At 41.5% G+C, this 19,410-nt stretch overlaps 1 protein-coding gene across 4 annotated transcripts in view; it reads left to right on the top strand.

Moving 5' to 3' along the window:
* Positions 1-19,410, top strand: part of TENM2 (teneurin transmembrane protein 2) — a 1,253,534-nt gene that overhangs the window by 337,918 nt on the left and 896,206 nt on the right. The window contains exon 1 of one of the 4 annotated variants that reach the window (XM_075442185.1): positions 15,758-15,771. The exons of the other annotated variants lie outside the window; for them this stretch is intronic. The gene's annotated coding sequence lies outside the window, so the exon portion shown is untranslated. Of the gene's footprint in view, positions 1-15,757; positions 15,772-19,410 lie in introns of those variants that run through there. 4 annotated transcript variants of the gene reach the window in all.

The following is a 19,410-nucleotide window of genomic DNA, read 5'->3' as shown; positions in this document are numbered from 1 at the left end:
AGACTTATTTTTCAGATGGTATAGAAGATTCTTGTGTATCAAAAAGAAAAATCATGAAAAAGAGGCAGTGATGGCAGGGGTGACTGTTACAGAAGTCATCGTCTTCTGACTTAGAAGGTTGATTTTATTTTTATCGTATTGTGCAGTCTCCTCTATCCGGTCTGTAACATCAGTAGAGAAGTTTCTCTCTTCTTCCTCATTGATCATCCCAGATACATGTCTGAACACCTTATTCGTGTCAATCCTTCTGAAGTGTTCCACATTGGCCTCACCCCATTGTTAGAATGCTGGCATGGTGCCTTTGAGTTGGGATCTAAAACTTATCAAGAATGTGCTCCCCTCAGATTCTTTAATGTACATCGTGAGGGGGCCTTTTTACGGTATCTAATGAGCTGTCCCAAAAATGCACTGAACATTGTCATCAATCACTTCAAGGTGCTCCTTATTCACTTTTCCTTTTCCTCCAAGAGACAGTGACGTGAGAATATTGGAGTCCAGCAAGAAAAGTGCTCCCTGGGTAAGCAGCCTTTTTTCAAAGCTATGAGAAGGATGCGTGGGATTTCTCTGAGACACCAGTGAGCAGGTCCTGCTTATACAAAGTGTAGTGCTTCGTCGTTACCTTCCCCTTGTTGAGGAATTATTATCTTTGAAAGTATCAGACAGGCAGTCTAGCACTGAGAGGACAGAATTTCATTTCTTGTGTCCCCAGATGTTGCATTTATGTTATAACCAGTCAAGATGACACAGGAATTTTGTTGATGTCCCAGGCTATAGGAGGTCATAGCCAACAAATATTTCACTCTTGCTCTTGTGTAAAACAATTGACATGTTAAATATTAGCAGTAAAACATAAAAACTCAGATGTGGACTGTGTCGTTGCTGGAACAATCCTATTGTCCTCCCAAAACTAAAGGTAATACAGCTAAATATTTCCAATTAATGCACAGAGCGTTAAAAATTTCAGTCTTAGTTCTGCCATCAAGATTTTGTTGTTTGGACCAAAATATGTAATTTATTCAGTTTTAGTTTCTTTCTTTAAAAGGAGGATAATACTTGCCCCTTCAGGGATTAAGGGAATGTTTCCTTCTATAAAGCTCTAAGTAGTTGTGGCAAGAACAGTAGAGGGACTTTCAGGCAGCAGCTCCTGTTGGCATAGTTTCCTCTGCTTCTTGATTACGGTAGTCAAAAAATGATGCTCAATAATCAGACCAGGGGAAAATTTCTAAATTTGTACAGATATTTGTTCAAATGAAACCTTAGTTTGCAAACTGGGTAGAGGAGGAACAGGTGAACAAAATTGACCAATACAGTTAGGGAACTAAAATGAAATGTCCTTTCTATACAAGAATTGTTAGTTTAAGTGATGGCCTGCATAGTAGTGATGTATCTTAGTCACTGAATGAAGACATGTTTGTCCTACAGCAAAGCCTGGAGCCCATAATTCAGACCATTTTGTGCCATACCAAATAATTTCAACTTTGAGGATGGAGGAATACAGTCTTACTGTTTCTGCATGTTCTCTGTCTTGCCACTATTGGTAATCTTCTTGAAGAAAGAGAGTTGCAAGTCTTAGATTTAAAGGAGGATATAGCTAGATTCTTGTAATTGCTAAATATTTATGCCCAAGTATAACTAAATAAATGACTTTTAAAATCTAATCCATTACCTTTCTCTAATCACTGCAAACTACTAGTGATAAAAATTCAGATCTATATATTGCTTCATGTCAAGTAAAGATCTATTTTGTTAAATAGTTGATCGTAAAAGATTGATGGAGTTCACTGGTTTTCAGATGATTATGGTAAAGATTTCAGTTAGACTTGTAGTTGATGGGTTCATTGAGGTTTTATTAAGCAATTAAAACAGTTGTCATTTTCGTTTAATCTTTCAGACCAGCACCATCCGTCCAGTTTTGTCGTCAGTGAATAGAATTTTGCAACGCTGGCCTGCTGTTAGGCCACCAGTAATAGGTGTATTCAGAAGCATGAATGACTGCTAATTTATTTTATATTTTAACTTGATCTTGTTAAGGTTTGGATTTTATTTCAGACATTACCATTCTAAATATTTCCAAGAAAGGTGAAATTCTCTGTGCGAGAAGATGACTTGGAACAACTTCCCAGCATTGCATAAGGGGGCTATGTCTTATGGATGTTACAGTCGGGCTTTGTGTCAGAAGAATATCCGGTATGTTCCTCAGTAGACCTTAAGTTCTAGTTTTATCTGATAAAGTCCTACAGTTTTGGACAGCTGCTTGTTAGATTTATTTTTCTCTCCTTGAGTAGCAAAAATCAGACTGGTGAAGGAGGAGCACAGTTTCCTAGGACCATTGCAGAGATAGTGGACCACTGTTACCTGATAGATGAGGGGATGCGTTGATACAGAGTAGGTTGGTCCTTGCGCTTGGTTTTTAATCCCTGTACCTTTTGCGGTTGAATGAAGTTAAAGCACCTCACGAGCAGCTTTCGTGTAGCACAGGTAGAAAACAATCACTCAAGAGGGAGTTACAGAACATGAGAGTGGCAGCTGTAACGCTGGCACTGCTAGCTGACCTACGCTCCGTTGGCAAGGTGCCTTGCAGGGTCGCTTGTTGGTATTTTCCCCAATTACAAGTGAGTTGTTGGTCAGTTGTCAGTTTAGACGAGCAATTTCTCTTTCACCTTTTTATTGTTTCAACACTTTAGAAGTTACTAATGCAAATTATTTGGATGGGTGATAATACATTCTCATTCAAGCATGGATTAAGTTTGTTACATTTAAATTGGTGAAAGTACATAATTTCTTCTAGTAGTAAAAAGTAATCTACAGATATTTCCCTGTTGCAGACTGCTTCAAGGGAGTGCTTTACTTTGCCTTAGAAGTGGTAACAGTTGAATCGAAGGCGGTGAGATAGAATGTGAGAAGAATACACCAGCATTATAAATGCTGTTTCTTTTTCTCTTTTCAAGTGTTAGGTACATAAATGGTTTAGCTAACAGAGATGATTGAAGTGTAGTTTTGGTTGCCAGCCTACGTATCGTGACATGCAGCTTGGCCAACAAACAAACAAAACCAAAAAAACCCCACCCAAAACCCCTAAAAAAAAAAAGGAAATAATAAAAAAATGGAGATACTTTAGCAAAAGTTGGTGGTAATTGATTCAGTGGACCTGGGATGAGGCCCGCTGTCCCCAGGGAGGTATTTGTCGTCATTCTTCAGTCGTACGGTTTGTATTCAAACTACTGTGTCTTTCTGTCACTATGAACAAAGTTACTTTTCAAAAGTCATCTATGAATATCATCATGGAGACTGACTTTTATCTTAACCCTGTAGGTCAACAGTATGAAAAATAAGAGCATTCTGATTCAGGTCTCTTTGACCTTTGCAGACTACATGAATCTGCTTAATTTTTTTACAGCTGAAAATCATTTTACAGGAGGAAAAAAACAATTATTGCAGAATGGATCTAAGTAATAGAATGTGATTGTTGAAAATGGGAATATCACCCTTTAATTATCATTGTCAGAAGAAGGTTATTTAACTACACTGCATTATCTGGATGTGCTTTTTTTCCCAATGTTATTAACACCGTTGTGATCTGTTAACAGAACGTTACAGGGAAACGAACCTGCCAGGCGGTATTCTGGGGGATTAGTGCGGTGCCTGCTGCTGGTGGGTCTTGCTGCCTGCTGCAGGAGATGATCCGCTGTGACGTACAGGGCTATCTTTTCTCCTGCCTTCCCTGTTGGGCTGTGAATTGTGCTGTAGCTCTAAGCCATCTCCTGTTCGTTTGTATTCCACCAGATTACACAATTAGCTGGTTGGTGCATCCTTGTTAGCCAGATAGGTTATTTCCTTTTGGATTCCATCATTTTACTGAAAACTCATGAAAATGCAGATTGAGAAGCTAAGCAGATGAAACAAATTAAGAGAAGTCAGGATATGCAGCTTATCCATCGCTCACCTCAGACTAGCCTTGCTGCTTCTCCAGAGAACACGGTCCCAGCACGAGGAAACTCTCCATCAGTTGTAGTTACATCTTGTCACGGACGCAGTAAATCCTTGGGCAATCCAGTTCTGCTTAGGGTTTCATCGTCAGAAAGCAAGCCCCGGCGTACCGCAGGGAGCTGTGTGCGCTGTAGCCGCCGAGGCTGTGTCTCTAGATGCGAAAGCATTTGCTGTGCAGCAGTGCAATTACCTAGCCAGGTCTCTTTGACAGCATGATCGAATGTTTTCTGAAGGCTCGAGTGAAAGATTTTGTTCTGTTAGCTAATTTAGTGTGCGCATTCGTACCATGTTTGTTTCAGAAGTAGCTCGTACACATCTCCCACAATGCGCTGCCTTTCAGTGAAGACTGTGGAAGGCTCATTTCTTCTTTGAAAAGATCCCCAAAAGATAAATATCTAAACCAATTTTATTTAATAAGTAACTTTGTGTCTCGTGAGTGTTGTGCCCGTTCCTTTTGCTGTCCCTTGATTTCTCTACAGCTCATTCAATGTGACATATGGAGGACTGATGAAATCATGTTCAGTAAGAACTTACAAGTAAGAAGCTATGAAAAATACTATTTAGTAAACAGGAGTAAGCAAAGACTGCAGGATGGGGTACTTCTGTTTGTTGTTGTTCCCGAACTTCAGCATACGGCAGAAAGAGCAGAGTAGGGAATGTTGCACCACGGCATCCATTTCTCACAGTAGATTTACTCGTAGAGCTCTGGGTGACGCCCGAGAGCGTCCCTGAGCTTGTCACCCACACCAACCCTCGTGCTGCATCCTCTGGTCCCACACCGCTCTTTGGTCTCTCCTGCGGGCAGCTAGCTTGTAACATGTACGTTTTATGATCAGAGAGAAGGCAAAAAAAAGAAAGAGGAGTATCCAAACCAAGGTAAAATGCAGGCATTTCTGGACTGCCTTCTCATTTCTCTCTCCATGTTGTCGCGTGACCCGAGGCCGCTCTGGGCTTTGGCTGCTGTGGCTCAGCAGCACAGAGACCCCAAAACTCTCACCGGCTCTCCAGGAGCTGGGGGCTGTCCAGGTCTAAAAGCTATTAAACAGCCGCACGTGTGCGGATGCGGCCTTTGACTAATGCAGTCATTTAGATTTGGTCTCCGAAGCCATTCTAGAAATTGAAACTTAAGTCATTAATGCATAGTGCTGATAATGCCGTGCCTAAATTAATTTGTAAATTTATGTTAAGTGAATAAATAAAAAAATAATAATCCTTACCAAAGGAAGAAACGTTAACAAAACCAGTGTCGTCTGATGTATGGTGACTCCTGGCTTAACCACTCTCCTTTATGTTTTTCTCAAGTGTGAAGGGGAGGATGATCCAACTGACTGGAATAATAATATATTTCCTTGGTACATTTATGGAAGGGGAAGGTATGTACTCAGAGCAGGCTTAGAAAAATTTCATATGCTTATTAGTACCTCTAAAGATCTGCTCTGAGATAGGATGCTAAATAGTTGTTTTATATCTAAGAATATGATCATATTTATTTATGTATTTTAGTAAAATTCTGAATATCTAATTCCAAGTTTACTTTGAACATTTATTATTGATTTGGGGTAGGGAATGTCATTGCGTTAGTTTGACTGCTTTGAGAAAGGCAAAGATTTTTAGCTAGTGAAAGATGTTTATGTTTGTTTCATGCACCTTTATCAGAACTTGCAATAAAGATAGTATTACACTTATAATCCTTGTAGACAGGATTTATCTTAAAAGCAAACAAAGGAACAAGAAACTTTGGGCTCCCTCACTTTCTGAGCCTTTTTATGTCTTAAAAAAAGAATTCCAGTCACGTCACCACATAACCTGACGTAAAGGAACAAGAGTGAAACCATCAGTCTTCCACCTGCGGGCTGCTTATTCGAATGCAGTCCGGAGGAGGAGAGCCCCGCAGTGCTGGGCAAGGAGCGGGGTGACTGTCGGGTGCCCGGGGGGGCTCCGAGCCCCTGCCGGCTTCCAGAGCGGTGTGGGCACCTTTGCAGGGCCCCCGCCGCCATACCCTACTCTTCAGCCTTGCCAGTGTCAGAGAGAAGAGCCAAAAAGGATCCGTTTGGGCGGCTTGAAGCATCGTTGCAGCTGTAGAGGAGAGGCTGTCGCAGAGGGGAATTGCAGCGATGCTGTCACTCTTGTTACGCCTGCTTTTACTGAACGTGCGAAGCTGCCAACCCAGCTCCTGTGCTGAGCCCTGAAACAGTGCCTGAGCATGTGCGCACACATGTGTGCATGCAGCTTTTTGCCTTACAGATGCTCTTTTCCTCATGCTGGAAAGACTCTGTACAGCTGCTGCGTTGTCATTTTTTTATCACATCGCTCTATACTTTGATTGCATCTTTTTGAAGTGTCTCCTAAGCACAGGAATAAAGACATTTCTAAATATCTTCAGTTAAGGAATTAATTTTGAGTCAAATAGCCGTTTATGTCCTTTCCCTAAAAATGCTATTGTACTTAAGGCAAAATACCAGAAGTGTTGGAGACAGATATTGATTATCACCCCTAAAAAAGAGCTGGAGGAAAACAGGAGCAGCTGTCCGGCTTAAATCGTGCCATATCAGCTCCTGCAGGGTATTTTCATTTTCATTGCTGCTGCTGTTCTTTCCTTCACTTATTATTATTTTTTACAAAAATATGTGTCTTGCACAGGATAGAGTAATGATGTTTGGGAATTAATCGCTGATATATTTTGCAAGCTGTAAACAGTAACCCCTTCACAGATGCATCATAACTGTTGTTTCAAAATGGAAGTGGGGCTGGGAGGAATGTTTGAGATCTTAATCACTCTCATGTTGCTCTTGCATTATAAAGTCTTTTAAAACTTGCTTTGGTTTAACATAGTCTGCTATGCTGTCATAGGATAGAAAAAGGGAGCAAGTTAGCTTAGTCATAGTGAGGTGGAAGAAGAATACAGTAATGATATTTAAATAGATAACAACTTTATGTTTAAGTAGATAATGACTTTATGGGCCCCTTTTCATTATAACTGTTCAGCAGGAACGAATAGCTTGCTTGTTTTTTAGTCCTACTGCACTCTCAGATTATCATATTTAGGCAAAGCCGAGGGAGTGGTTTTCATCTCAGTATTAGAAGAACTGCTGCCACGAAGGTTGCAGAGCTGGCCGGAGGTTTCTTGCTGTAGTAGGTAGTGCAGTCCACCTCCCGAGTGCTTTTTGTCGTCTCTTCACTCTCTGTCTTTCAGCAGAGACGTCGTCCGTTCCTCGGGGTCCTTTGGAGGGTAGGTACGGCCCTGTTAGCCAAGTGTCCCTGCTCTCATTGGTGCACACGGATGGACAAACGTACTGTGAGGGGGCTGAACACTGTCGTACAGATGAAGATTGCTTTGGTGTGAGGAGCAGCAAAGGCAATTAGGCGTATGTTTTCAGCCGCAACAGAGGCGACGCAGTGCTCTCCTGGCAGGTGAATGCCCAGGATTTCCATGGGGTGTTGTGTGGGATATATAGAGTCATAGAATGATAGAATGGTAAGGGTTAGAAGGGACCTTAAAGATCATCTGGTTCCAACCCCCCTGCCATGAGCAGGGACATCTTCCACCAGACCAGGTTGCTCAGAGCTCCATCCAACCTGGCCTTGAACACTGCCAGGGAGGGGGCAGCCACAGCTTCTCTGGGCAACCTGGACCAATGTTTCACCACCTTCATGGTGAAGAATTTCTTCCTAATTCCTAATCTAAATCTGCCCTCTTTAAGTTTAGAGCCATTCCTCCTTGTCCTATCACTACACACCATGTGAAAAGCCCCTCTCCATCCTTCCTGTAGGCCCCTTTAGGCACTGGCAGCTGCTCTAAGGTCACCCCGGAGCCTTCTCTTCTCCAGGCTGAACAGCCCCTGTACATGTGGATGTGTGGCTGGTAGCTGAAGTGGTAAAACGATAGGTAGAGAAGGACGCTGTAAGAGCCTGAGCATCTGAGAGGACCTCCTGTGAGACCCAGAGCTACGGTTCTGTGTGTGCGTTCTGCCAGGTAACGTCTTGTCAGCTTCTGAGCAAAACACCCAAAGTGTTTGTGCTAGTTTCTCTTGCTAGCTGAATTACTCAAAAATCTGAGTTCTGTCTAGTTGCTTCTCAAAACATGAAGCTGTAACATCCACAGCAGCTATTTTAGTTACAAGGTTTCCAAAAGAAATCCAGATAAAGCCACAGTAAGGGAAAAAGGGTCTTGCCTGTACGCTGTACTTCATCAGCTTGATGACACTGCCGTATCCAGAACCCTGGTCTTTTATGCTGTTAGTCCCAGTGGAGAGGTGGGATCAGCACTTGCCACCACCACACGGCTAGGAAAGTTGTTGCCGTTGCGATTCCATAGATGTGTAAGAACTGCTGGTCTCCAGCATTGCTTTAGAAACGCCCGGTGCTGCGGAGCGGTGCTGTGGGGCTCCGGGCACCTCGTGTCCTGCCCTGGCAGCCATCAGCAGAGGACGCAGCGGAGGGGGGGCCGCAGGCCTCCCAGTCCTCCCGCCGCTGTTGCCGTTTCAGATAAGCTGTTAAAGTAGCCTGTTGTATTCCAGCAACTTGGACTGCGGAGCAGTAATTGAGTTATACTGATGCTGCAGTAGTTGTAGTTCCTTTTTTATTTCTGTGTAATAATTGGTATGATTTTGTATTATGTTATACCTGGCACAGACTCTGAGAGTTGGTAATTCCACTTCCCTAGTTATAGCCTCATCAATTGAATGTGTTTTGATTGCTATCGTTGGAACAAAGGGACTAATTTTGTAGTGAGATTGTTTTATTTCCACTTGATCTTGTTAGAGTTGCTGAACATAGAAGGTGTAGAACAAATCAACAAACAAGAAAGGTTGGCCTTTAACACTTAGAGTTGTGTAGTGAGAAAGAATTGTGTATGATGAAAAATTCGGAGGCCTGTTATGAGTGTAAACAGACTCTTGCCTTTTCACAGAAAACCATGGAGTAGCTGTCTGTTTACATCGTTGTAACAAAGATCCAAAATTGGCAGAGGCTGTTGCGGGAGCCGGGATTTCTCCTTCCCAGTCTGTTTCCTGCTGTTGCCGTCTGCAGGTCATGCCAATAGCGAGGCTGTGTGTGTGTTCCCGATCGATGCACACGCGTGTGTGCTCACGCACACTCCTCCTCTTCACCTGCTTGGACACAGGGACCGACACAGAGCGTTGCCGTCACTGGCACCCCCAGCAGTTCCATGAACGTGAACAGCACAGCCCGCTCCTGCGCCTCCTCTCCAAAGCATTGCCAAGGTATTTAGTGTATGCGTGCGTATATACACACAAATACATATTTATAAACTCTTTCTGGCTTGATTCATAGACACTCTCACATTCGCAGAGCCCTCAGACCCTAGGCTATAAAACCACGCAGAACTGATGCCCTGATTCTTGGTCCCTCCATCTCCAGCCTGGTTTTTTCCAGTTTCTGCTCTCCTCCTGCTTGCCAGCTAGTGTGGCTTCATTGAAGTTCTCCCTTCCTCAGGTGGCGTCAGCTCTACGCTGAACTGTAAGTCCACACAGAATCCGGGCCCAGAACCCAAGCCCTATTTGTCCTCTCTCATCTCCAGCCTCGCATCTGGCCAGGACTTGCTGGCTACTTCATTCTGAAGTTTGCTGGCGAATCACATGCACACAAACACACCGGAGAGCAAAGTCACACAGAAAAGAGGTGGAGTTTCATAAGACTGCACTAATCAGGCGCAGGGCTTGGCTAGACAAGTATGCTGAACAGCAGCTTCTCTGTATCAGTCAGCCGATTTTTTTTTAATATATCAACCCTCCTCTCCTTCTTCCCAGGCTTTCTTCTCCCCAGTCCGCCTTGATCTTAAGCATTCCTTTGCCTGTTCCCATAAGCTGCTTACAACGTGCCAGAAATTTTGCAGTCCCACGATGCCCTGTAAAAAACAGTGATTGCTATGAGGCTCAGTAGTCTTGTTTCCACCCCTTCTTCTCAGTTCTTCAGGACTTTGAACGGTTCCTGCAGTGGCCCACCGTTTGGGGACCCGAGAGTTCTCTCGTTGGTATTGTCTTCCTTAGCTCCTGTTTCTTAGGGTTTGTGTATCTAGGTGTGATTTATGGCTTTGCCTGTGTCCTGTCTTTGTTTTTATACTGAACAGTGTTTAACTGGATACCCCGTCAAGCCAGATGTCCTTACATGCCAGGTATTGTTTTGTTGCTGTTGTAGCAGCAATTTGCTATCAATTCAGATTTCATCTGTTCTTCCATAGCTGAAACAAAGCCAATGGGAAATCATAAATCTGGATGTATGGTGAACTCTGGCTGATATGACAGAATTGGGCATGCACACTTCTGATATAAATTAGCCTCGCACAGCGATGCAGACTCAGTATTAATTGGAGTATGGAACCTCCACCCCCCGCATGCCACTGTGAGCTTGATGTGTAGCTCTAGTAGGGAAAGAGTAAATCAGGGCACAATAACATAAAATGTGGAGATTTTATACTGGGTATGTACATACAATTGGACTAAGGTCAAGAGTAGAAACAGGCATGTGTCAGCGTGAGTCGCTGGTCTGTGAACTGCAGGGCAGATTGACCCCTGGGCTGTGAATTGTCCGTGGGATGGACTGCTCTCTGCTTTGGTTTGTACCCCACAGAGCAGGGTGCCACTAAGAACAGCCCCTAGCGACTACAACAGTAGTCTTGTGTTTTCTGCAGTCCTGGTGGCTGCCTTGTATTTGCAGGCAGCCACAAGGACCGAAATGAAAGAGCGCAGAGCGATGAAGCTGAAGAGGGAAGGAAATGCGTTTGAATGTTACAGGAGTGCTGAGATGGAAGGGACGGTGCAAGTGGCCGCAGTGCAATAGGAAGCCTTTCAGTTCAAGGTCATAAATATGAATCTTTCCCAAGCTGGCAGCGACCAAAAGCTCTAACCGTCTGAAAGCAACATCACCCAGTAATGACAGAGATTGGAAGCAGGAATGTAGAAAGACATGAAAAGCTTTTGAAAGTGCCCTTGCGGGCTAATACTGTTACTCCAGTGAATAAGTCTCTTGAAGGCTGTGAGTCTGTGGCCATTTATCCAGTAGGCTTGCTATTCATCTCCTTTGAGTGTAGTGTAAATGCACTGCATTAGGGTCATGATGAGAGCAAACCTAAAACGTTTAAATATTAGAAATGAGTTAGCCAGCTATCCAGCGGGAAAGTACAGACTGTTGCAAGCGCAAACACAAAGATAGCAGGGAAACAAAAGGTAACATTTGGAAAGAGGAGGCTGCCCGGGGACTTGTGATCTTACAAACAAGTCTATTAAAGAGGAGGGACTGTGTGATGGTATATGAGACAGCTTTTCTCTTGCAAAACGAGGAGAAAATATGGAGTATTCAGTAGGGAGTATATTCTTTTAAAAAGACTTCTCCCTACTTCCAAAATATTTTACAGACATGAAAAGCAAGAATGAGCAGAAATAAAATCACGTCTAGACTGATCAAAAGTTTAAAATGTTGATAAATAAGAAATTGGGATAGAACAGACTGAGAAAAAGTCATGCTGCTTCTATTTCTGAAGGCTTAAGAAGGAACTACCGAGTGAACAGACAGTAGAGAAGAAAGGGTTGGAATGTAACACTTGGAGTATATTTTAGTGTTGAGACAGATAAAATGATCCAGATTATCTTGCCTTAACATCTCTGAAGAAAAATGAGATGAGGAGGAAGAGCTTGCAAACACTACTGGCAAAACCCAAGCATTTGTTCATATTTTACCATTGAAACAACACCTCTCGTCTTTGCCTGTGATGAGGGTTTAGAATCTGAGCCCAAATCCAGGTATCAGTTTGACTTTTACAGTCTGTTTCTTTAGCAGAAACGGGAACCTCGAATGTACACACAGCATTTGGAAGTATGAAAACCATATGTAAAATAGGAGGTAGACTTTTCTCCTGCCTTCTTTTTACTAGAAAGGAAGAGAGAGTAGTTGAAAGGCTGTATTATTTTTGAGAAACAGTGTTTTAATTAAAACCTGGGAAAAAAATCACATCAGTGAGACTTGTATGAGTCCTATGTTAAGGAAAGGAGTCTTAGTTGACTTCTGGAACGATAGAATTGTTCACGTTGGAAGGAGCCTCTGGTAGTTGTCCAGTCCATCTTGCTCCTCGGAGAAGGACTGAGTTAGCTAAGGTTTTCTTAGCTGAAGTTAGCGAAGTATCTTGCCTAGTCTAGTTGTGAATATCTCCTAGGATGGAGATACTACAGTCTGTGCAGGCAAATTATTTCAGTGTTTGAAGGATGATGCCAAAGAGGAGTTAGCTGTACTTTTAATTGAAAGTCGAAACTAATCTGGAGAAGGAGCTTAACAGTATTTGAGATCAGAGCCTTGCTCAATTTGCAGAAGATTAGGATTTTCCACAAAATATATTGAATCTTCGTCATCGTTGCTTGGTTTGGAGGCACTAGTTTAACTGTGTGAGTGGAAAATTCTTCGTTAGAGAGGATGCAAGTTTCTCTTGTTTCTAAGCTGAAGGAAGATGTAGTGGTGTGTATTAGCTCTGATTTGAGGGCTCTATTGCTGTGACTACAAGGTACAAAGTTTTCTCCTGGAACATGAGCATTACTTGGAAAGAAACATTTTTCTTTAGAAACAGTGAGACTTTTCTAATTTTTCTCCCCACGGAGAATTTCAATACCCTTAATTTAAATTTTTGCTGAAAAAAATCAAAAATTCTTCTTCACTTATGAAAAATAATCTGTAACTGAAGATTTGAAGATATTTTTAAAAATAATTTTAAGACAATTGTAGAGAGACTTTATATACAAAATGAAGGGGTTTACATATAATTATCGGGAAAAAATCTTTCCTGAAATGTGTTATTTTTCCTCACTTTCGAAAAATCATATTACAACGTTTTGGTGGTGTGACAGGTCTTTTTTTAATGATTAAAAAGCTTATATATGGAAATCTTTCTCTTTATTTTGTCAATTATGAAGTGAAAGCTATTTCTGCTTGATAAACTAAAATACTTTTACGTAATATCACAGACATCTGAACAAGACACAAATACCTGCCAGTTTTCAGTGCTGCCAGTGCTTATGGCAAGTAAAGTTTTTCAAGGCTCTTGCTCGTGGGAGATGTCAAGGGAATGTCAGCTACCAGTGTTGAAGCTATGTAAAAAAGGTAAGTATATGTTCAAGCTGGTTAAGTAAGCTCATTGAAGTATCAGAAACAGGGCTGTGAGGTTGTATCAGCTTCTCGTTTCAGCAGGCTGGGCAGACTGGGGCACCAGCACAGCGATTTGCGTTGCGGTTACCTGGACACAGCACACCATTGCGCCGTGGAGATCCATGTGTGGCTGCTGAAAGAAAGAGTGAAAGTGTGAACACCGGAGGCCTTAACCTCCCAGAGCAAATAAGAGCCCTCAATATACTATATTTTAAATGTTCCAACTTCGAAGCCATGGCTGCATTGTATGTGGTTTTCTATTTTTGTAGGTCCTCACAGGGTAGCACCTGTCTGTCTTCTATCTAGCAGCAGATGGACTTGCTCTTTAAGAACATTTTATGGGGTATTTACAAATGTGAACAGAGGGACCAATCTCTGTAGACTTCCAGTGTAGAGAAAAGGGAATCACAGATTTTATTCAGAGCCAAAGCCTGAATCACACTTTTGAGAACTCTCTCACTTGGCTGAGTATAGAAAGGGGCAGGAGAGATAAGGGTTAAAGTTAACATTTGTGGATATCTTCTTGTTCCATTTTACAGCCCTATATTAAACCATGTAAACTGAGAAGAGGAAACGAGTCCTTCAACTACTAGAATTATAATAATGAATGAGTTTTGCCAAGAAAAAAGGGATAGAGATCTGTAAAATTGTGGCTCAACTTGAAAGAAACTGCAGAGCATGTTGAAGAAGAGTGGTGCTGTTGGGTTTCTTCCCTACACTTTAAAATGTTCCTGACTTGGGTTCTGACTTTGCAATCCTTTGATTTTTCTAGAATGTATTTAGACAGGAGGCTTCATGGCCAACAAATAAACTGTCTTATTTAGTACAGTTTTCAATGTAATAAAATCAGATTTTTCACAACTGATTTTTTTCAGTGGGTGCACGTACCTGTTTTTGGTGTAGCATTAAGTGAAACGGCACTCTGGGGTTCTAAGCTTGAAAACCTCAAAGCGAACAGTACTACTTGCCTGGGGTGTAGCCAAGCTGAAGATGTTCTGATGTTCTCTGACATGATCCTTTGGCATGTTTTTCATGTGTACAGGGAGCAAGCCTCTTGGCTCACCTGTGCTGGGCCTCTCGTCATGGTGACACTCCAGTTTCTGTAACAAATTAAATGGCCATTGGGTTGGAAAGGGAACCCTTCCACAGCACAGTCCTACCAGTTACGGGTGCGGAGAGTGGTAAGGCACATCCTTGAACGCCCACGTCCCAGCAGATAGCCCCATTCCTTCTTGTTTTCTGTCTGCTTCAGAGACAAAAAACACACCCTAAATAGAAAGTAGAAAAAAATCTCATTTATAGCCAGCATCGAACAGGAGTATTCTTGAAATCTTGAAAAAGATGGGAGAACTTCTCACATATGAAGTTGTAATCATAAAGGATTGGTAAAACTTAGCTGTAATCCAGCTGTATGTAGCGTGGTTAAAACCTATTTAAATAAGCAATGTATATCACCACTGCCTGGAAGAAGTATGAGAGATTCTCCTCCCAGTTGTGCGTTTTAGTATCTTCCAAAAACTTCAAAACGATCTTGAGAATTTTGTTATGTGGATTCCTTAGGGTATGGCTACTTTGGAGATGTGCACAACCTGTATTTGCTATTCTGTTTTCTGGACAGCAGCTTTGCTAAGCTTTGAAAAGAGGATGTTAGCATTTTTAAAGCCTTTTTTCCCCTTTTTATTATATGAATCAGTGTTCTTGAAGGAGTCAAAGTTCAATCCTCCTGCTGCATTACAATGCCTTTCAGTCTAATATTAGAGAACGAGTCCCATTTTACTTTGTAATACGAAGCTTCACTTCGGCATTAATTTCATTCGGAAAGCAGCTGCACTTATAATAGATTCCTTTTAAGCAAAATGGAAAATATACATTTATCAAATGACTTTCTCCCAGTAATGCTGCAGCAGTCTTTATTGCATCAAAGTTGTCAGCAATCAGCCCATCTTTCTGAATAAAGACGTGCCAAATCATAGAGGCAGGCTTTATATGGAATAAGCAAGAAGTGAATTCCGTGGTAGGTGGACAGACAGACACTAGCTCAGCTTTTACAACATGATGTATTTATTTATGCCTACATGACATGGCTTTAGCAAATGACTGTTGGGGAGTGTTTCCTTTACGGACATAGCAAATGACAATATCAAAATAAAAATCATGCTTTTCACAGCACTTAGGAGCCTAATAACACCTTATTACAAATGAAAGATTTTTAACATCAGCTTTAACAGCTTTATCTTTCTCTGCTGAGACTTTCTTTCTTCCAGTGTGGTTATTTAATGACTTGTGCTTTCAGCAGAGCATCAGTTTCACCGTCTGGTTCAGCACAGTTTTGTTCTGTTTGTAACTAAAGCAACGTTTAAATTGCATTTTTATTTGGGGGGTTTGTTTTTACTGCTTGGGAAAATGCTAAGTCTAATTGAAATGTTAATTCAATTATAAATTTGTGAGTTTAATTCTGAATATTCTGTGGATCAGAATATCCATTCTTAGGAACTATTGATAATACTGTTCTTCGGTTACACAGAGAGACCGGTGTGAGTCACTTGATCCTCCTCTGCTGAGCCAAGGTTTTGACATGAAATAAAGGATATTTCAGCATTTTTCGTAGTTCCTTCCATGGATTTCAGAATTCTGGAGGTTAGTGTTTTATAATCTCTTCTGTCCTAATGTTAAACATCTTCTGGGACATCTGTTCTTGCAGGAGTTGTCAAGCAGGATTAGGCAGTGGAGATGGAAAGAAAGGGAAGATATTGTCACTGACTCCTGATGTGCAGGTTGTAAGGTTTTGAACCCTGCCTTTTCCACAAGGCCAGAAATCCCACTGATCAGACGCACACGTTCATGACTAAATCAATCTGAAAGCATCAAAATCAATTTGAAAGTGCTTAACTAGGACAGTATATCGTATTCCTATTAATGATTTTTTTTTTCCCAGATATTTAAAATGACAGTATCGTTTTGTTTTCTGGCATAAAATGATCCCAGGGAAATAGCACATGATAAACACAGATTTGAAAGGGGAAAGGGGATTAAGGGGGAGAAGTCCGCTCTTCCATACTTTTCCTTCCTACTTGCTTGCCAACTAAGATCAGGTCCAAGCTGGAAAATCAAAGACATCACCTCTCCCCCTCACCCCCAGATTAAAAGTATACAGACAATCAGTGATAAATGAATCAAAATAATCACAATTACTTGTAACCACCGGGTTTCAAATTCTGGTGGTCTGAAGATTTCTCTCCTGACTGCTGTGTTCACAGTAGGTGTACAGGCGGTGGGTAGAGATACCCCCATAAGACAGCCGCTAAAATCAATGGAATTACACCGCTTAGAAATCTCGACAACTCTATCGGCCTAGGTCTCTTTCATCTCTTTCGAGCTGAGGATCCTGCTCTCTTTAGTTTAATGTGTGCTTGCTAAGCCTTGCAACAAAGCACTCAGGAATTGCAGCAGCAAGGGGATGCCGTCTGGGAAACCCCACAATTGGGGTAAAGCTCCACTACCAGCTGTCTTCCAGGTTGTTGCATACTATAAGATGCAACTAATATCATACCTGTTTTTTTTTACTTTGCCACATAAATGAGTAGAGAAGACGGCAGGGCAGAATTCAGTTAGGCTGCAGTGCTTTTCTGCAGCAGTGGTGCAAGTTCCCAAACTATGTGCAAAGCTTCAGCTATAGCTTCCTCCAAGTAAGCTCCAACTCCTAGAAATTAGAAAGAGGGAAATAATCCCCTCCCACCAAAAAATCCCCAACCCCTTTGGTCGCAGTTGTGTGAGACTGGCTGATCTAACTGATCTTGGCTCCCCAGGGAAGCTTCTCTCTGCTTAGCTCAGAGCATAGCCACCTGCCTGATGCACGGGCAGCTCGTCACTCTCTTGGGCAGGTCTGCGAGCACATTAGGGCAGTCCTTAACTGCTGTGCGGGGCTGAAACGCTGCTACACTGAGCTGCAGAAGCTGCTTGCTTTGAGGAGCTGTGCTGCAGGCTGGGTTACAGCTGGCCGGGGTACGACTGCCGTAGCTGTGACTGGCCAGCAGCAAGTCTAATCCACATTGCGTCGGTAGAGTAAGGCAAACTCCTTCAGAGACGCTGTGGCGGTGTAATTCAGATAGGTTTTTGCATGTGGAAACAATCACTCTTTAGATAATGCATTAAATAAAAAATGTAACCATGGTGTGTGCATTATAAAAATGCTAAGAAAAGCAAAGATGTGGTTGTAACTATTTTTTATGAAGGTAAAATAGCTTTTTCCTGTTGTATCACCTGAGTATTCAGGCGTGGTATGTACATGAAAGGACTACTATGTGCACTTGCATGTGAATAACTCTGTGAAATTAGAGTATTATTTTACTTGAAAACACAAGGGATATATTAGCTAAATTACACGAGAGTAAAAAGAGAATGCAATTGAATACTCATAGAAACTGTCTGCTTCCTTACTAAAGATCTTTTATGAATAAGATGAGGCCAACCATTTATTTAGAGTGGATTTAACTCTTTGTATTTTCTTATACTTCAAATGTTAACTGTTTTTGTAGGACGTCAGCAAGATAAATCACGCTCTGAAGACTGATCATTGTAAAATTTATAAACATAGAGCCATAACATGTATGGATCCATCAAGTAGGTAATTTAGTTATGAGCTAGGAAACCGATGGTCAACACTTGTATATTTGCTCATCATAAAAAGATTCTTTTAAGAGTAAATTGTTAGTTGAATGAAGTAAGGCAGCTCTCTCTAACAGCTGTCTTATACTTAATCCAAGTAAGAAATAGATGAGTAAGGGGAAAAATTTCAGAGGACTTGCATATTTATAACATGTTCTTCACTCACAAAATTAGCTCCACAATTATGATTAGATCATGCTAAGATCTTAGTGTTCTTTTGCAGAGGCTGTTAGTGGACCAGCACATAATTATATGAGGAGATATTTCCCTATTTACTTGAGTGCCTACAGCAAAGCTTATCTGAATAAGAAAAATATTTTAAAAATCATTTCTTAGTTTCTTCCATAGAACTCTGCCACATGAGGCTGGGGCATTGCTTTGTTTACAGTTTTGCAAAGCTGATTTTCATTAGTTCCTTTGCAATGGGGGACAGAACTGACAGTGATGGAGTCTTCTGTATGACAGAGTAAGAAAAGTCAGGACCTGGCTGAAGCTACTAAACACGGCAATGTATTGTATCCCTGTTGTTCGTGTCCACCACTTCGCCATTCCATGGCAAGAAGAGATAAAGTAAACCAGAATGACCATGCAGGATTTTTATTTGGTGTTTCCACACGCAAAACTGTAGTTTTGAGACATACAACATTATGAACAGGATTTAAAATAATCACTCTGCCAGTGATGAGTTGTGTATCATCAACTAGTTCCCTAAAGCCTGTGGACTACAGTGAGTCTGGGGGACTTTTTCTCCAGTCTGTAATTCTCTGCCATTTTTCTTCTTGTTTTTAACGTGCTGAGCTTCTACAGCTGCCATTGACTTAAGCTCAAACTTTAATCTGTTTGCAGTCCTGAAATTTACCCCAGATTAAAATTCAATGGGGCTTCAGATTTACTGTAGACATTGAAGATATTTATCATCTCTTTGCCTCAGTTTTTCCATTTTTCCGATAGGATGCACCTGTTCTGTAGACAATGCTGGAGGCAAAGATAAAAATGAAGTATGAATGATGGTTGTCTGTGGGATGATGCAAATATTTTTGGAGTGCAGAGGATAAAAGATAAAGTTTTTAAAATACTAAAAAAAATAAGTTACTGTTTATTTGCAATATAGTTCAAGAGAGGTCCCTTCCAACCCCTACCATTCTGATTTAACTGTTTTGCGCAAGAAGGTGAAGTAGAAGCAAATAAGAAAGTCCTTTTACGAATTACATAATTGTGCGTGGACAGGCAGATGAAAATTATTGTTCTTTCAGGTGTGTAAAATGCTGCTCTTTTTCCTTCATTTGTCGGAGATCTATCCACTAGGTGGATTAACTTAGATTTTCCGTTTATTGCAAAAACCACAGAGGAATTCTAAGATTGTGCATTTGCTTGGTGGGCCTGAACTCTTCATCTGGCATGTAATCTGCTTTTTTAAACCTACATATTTCACTTTCTCCACGGTAGACTGACTTTGGCAAAGTTCCAGCTTCTTGGGATACAACTGTAAGGTGGATTTTTTCATTTTCTTAATTATTCATCTCTGACAAGAAAAGAGAGAGAGCTAGGAAGCTTCCCTATAGTAATTTTGCTGTATATCAGCCTTCAAGCAGAGGAATGCACTGTACACAA

Source organism: Opisthocomus hoazin, chromosome 23, assembly GCF_030867145.1.
Source record: "Opisthocomus hoazin isolate bOpiHoa1 chromosome 23, bOpiHoa1.hap1, whole genome shotgun sequence".
Taxonomy (NCBI): Eukaryota; Metazoa; Chordata; class Aves; order Opisthocomiformes; family Opisthocomidae; genus Opisthocomus; species Opisthocomus hoazin.
The sequence above is the reverse complement of the archived record's forward strand: the minus strand, read 5'-3'. Positions and strand labels throughout refer to the sequence as shown.